Source organism: Impatiens glandulifera, chromosome 6 (assembly GCF_907164915.1).
Source record: "Impatiens glandulifera chromosome 6, dImpGla2.1, whole genome shotgun sequence".
Taxonomy (NCBI): Eukaryota; Viridiplantae; Streptophyta; class Magnoliopsida; order Ericales; family Balsaminaceae; genus Impatiens; species Impatiens glandulifera.
In genome coordinates this window covers 38,793,637-38,797,072 of record NC_061867.1, presented here as the reverse complement: position 1 = coordinate 38,797,072, position 3,436 = coordinate 38,793,637, and positions in this window count along the sequence as shown.

The window sequence follows — 3,436 nt, the reverse complement described above, 5'->3', positions numbered from 1 at the left end:
ATTTTAACAATTTTAAATATTTTTTTCATCGAAGATGTAATAAAAATGTAATCGTAATCATTATATTCTCCTTAATATTATTAAGTGGAAATATTCGGTGGCCTAATCATTTCTACAATAAAACACTACTATTATTAGGTGTGAATAACATATTTTCACATGTTGAATTTGAAAAACATTCATCATGGAAGAATAAGAGCAAAAAGTAAGTCTAAGAAAATGAAATATGTGCGATTATATTTGTATATGAGATGGCATATAGTTGTTTTCACCAAAATACAGCATAACTATACCCTGCCCTTCTCCAGGGTGTCAATTAATTTTCTTGGTTATGGATTATTTTTCAATTGAATTACTCTAAACTCAAACCTCTAGGACCAAAAACTACAAAGAAGCATGAAGTATTAACAGAAAAAAAACTTAATTATTTATGTGACTCAAACTCTACCTAAATCTGACATTTTCTTTGGGAGTTAGTAAGTAACTATATTTGAAAATTAGGAACGTTTATTTTTTATAATTAATTAAAACAACTAGCAGCATGACACTCCATACTTATGACCCCATTTCAACTTAAAGCGAGTAACAACTTTTTTACTATAATTCTACTTTGTTAATGTAAATGTAATTATTTGATAATTCTGTTGGATAACATATATCAATGAAAATTAAAACACTCACGTGAAAAGTTTATATATATATATATAACAATAAACCTTAAATGATAAGGGAAAGAGAAGCCATGAATGATCTTTTACTGCAACAAATTCATATTATAATAAATCTGAAATTATAAGAAGTGTAATATTAATCGGATACATTTAGGTATTTAGGTAGTGTTTGGTATGCGGTACTAGTTATATAAGTATAAATTGTAAAGGGTATAAATTGTAAATAGGTATTAAGAGTTATAAATTATATAGGTTATTAGTGTTTGGTAGGGAATATAAAATATATATAACTCATATAGATTTTATTATTTGTGTTTGGTTAGTGGTATAAAAAAGTTGTATAAAATTTAAAAGACTATTTTATCTGTACATTTATATAAATTATTTTTATTTTTATTTAAAAATTTATCTTATAGGTAGTTTATATTATTAGTTATATTGAAATTAATACAAAAATAATATATAATTATAAGAAGATCAATGTGAGTAGAATCTGTAAATGTATAATAGAGTAGAGAAAACAGGGGTCATCTCTTCTTATCAATATTTTGTTCACCTTTATCCTAAAACTATATAATGAATTATGAAATATTGATAATTTAACTTAGTGCTAAATTTGACTAAGATTTATCATACTTCAACAGTAGTATAAAAAATGCAATAGCCACATGAAATACTGTCGCTATTAACTTTATTACTGTGGCTAAATGTAATTAGCATGGTATATAGAACCATCAATCACTAGTGGTTCACTAGCAAAAATATGGCAACCGCTATAAGATTAAATTATCGTGGATAAAATAAAAAAAAATACTATTACTAGAGGGTGACGATGAGAAGAAATTACGCTCTTCAAATTTACAATTATTACTATTTCTTTTTTTAAATTAATTAATAACTTGAATAAGATTGAAATAATTTTTTTTAATACTGTAACTATATAATTTATAATACCAAAACAAATAAATATAACATTACTATATGGTAACAAAATCTCTTTTTCTAGCCTAGCGACAATAAGAGATGGATATTAACCCTAAAATCCTGGGTTCGAGCCTGTCATGTGGCAAGTTCTGTGCCTGGTTAAGTGTGTTTGCAGGATACAATCTTAATCCATTGTCCAATTTTTTTATATGATAACAAATATATTTTTCTCAATATTATAAGTCATTACAAAATACATAATATATATGTTTGAACCCTTTTAACATGGTGCTCCCATCCTTTTCCAAATTATTGTTTTACTAGTCTGTCATATATAATCATTCAAGTTGTCACTACTAAAGAAAACAAGCATGTATAAATGCATGACAAATCAATTCTTTTAAAAACATGAAATATATAACTAGCCAAAAGAATACTACAAAATCCAAACCAATAATCTAGTTTTCCCTTTTTTGAAGAAGTTTCCTAGAAATATTGTAGTAGGAAGTAACAAATGCATAATACAAGGATAATATTATAGTTATAAACCCTTTTATTCCACTGGACAGGCTATACATACCAAACCACTAAAGTCTAAATCTTAGTTGATGTTATCTTATAACATTTTAGAAAAATTATTTGTTCCCTAATGAGAAAAGATGTTTATCTTTAATTACAGTATTAAAACCAAGAGTCTCCAAAGATTTAATCATGTAATTATCAAAAATATGTTCACCTCTTATATTTGTACCACATCAAATATCTTAACTCATGTATTTATACCATACAATGTTTCTTAATCATATAAACATAATTTTCCAAGCTACTAGATCTCCTCATTCCTCTGTTTACACTAGATGTGCGTTACCAAAATTATGTTATATTTAAAATGTTTTATATATATTGGGTTGAATTTTTATTATATATCTAATCCAAGAAATTTTCAGTTGAAACTAGTTAATAATATTTGGAAACATAATTCTTAATTAACAGTTTTAAATAAAGAAAGTTATATATATATTTAAAAAAATAAAAACTTATTTAAAATAATTAATTATAATTAATTAATGTATTAATTAATCAAATTAATTAAAGGTTAATGATAAAATAAAAATAAAAATTATTTGGGATAAATGTTATACCCATAATATCTCAAAATAAGTTTAGAAAAATTAAAGGACAAAAATAAATAATTTTGATGAATTGTTTTATTCTTTTTATATCAAGAAAATTATTTATGTAAATCCTAAAAATATATAAATATATAAAATAAATAAAATAAATTGATAAAATATTTTTCATATTTATTTTAATATTTTTTGTATTTAAAAAGATCAAAAATAAAGCCAAAAGGGTGAAAGAAAAATCAATTTCAAACAAATCCTTAAGGTTTAAAAATAAAAATAAAATCATAATCGGGTGTAACCGAAAATATATGAATTTATTACAGCAGAAGACACCTCCATTGGATGGACACTAGAGACTCATCCAACGCACTAGGCGATTCCACACAACAAGTTGTAGCCGAGCAGAAGTGCGCCCAGGGTGCAGCGGATCAAGAGACGCATGTTAGTTGGAGCACTAACGGAACACTCGTTCTTGACGAAACGCTAACAGACCTCCAATCAAACGCCAAAAACAGAAAAAACAATCTCGTTTTTGGCTCCGGTTGTCTTCCTCATCGCGACACTACGAATATAAGAACGAAGATCTGTGTTGATTTTCATTTTTTGGAACTCAGCCATTAGTTGATGGTTTTGATTCATTCAAATGCCAAAATGATCACAATACAACAGTGATCATTCACCCTACAACCGTAGGCCTTGTCACGGCCTACTTCG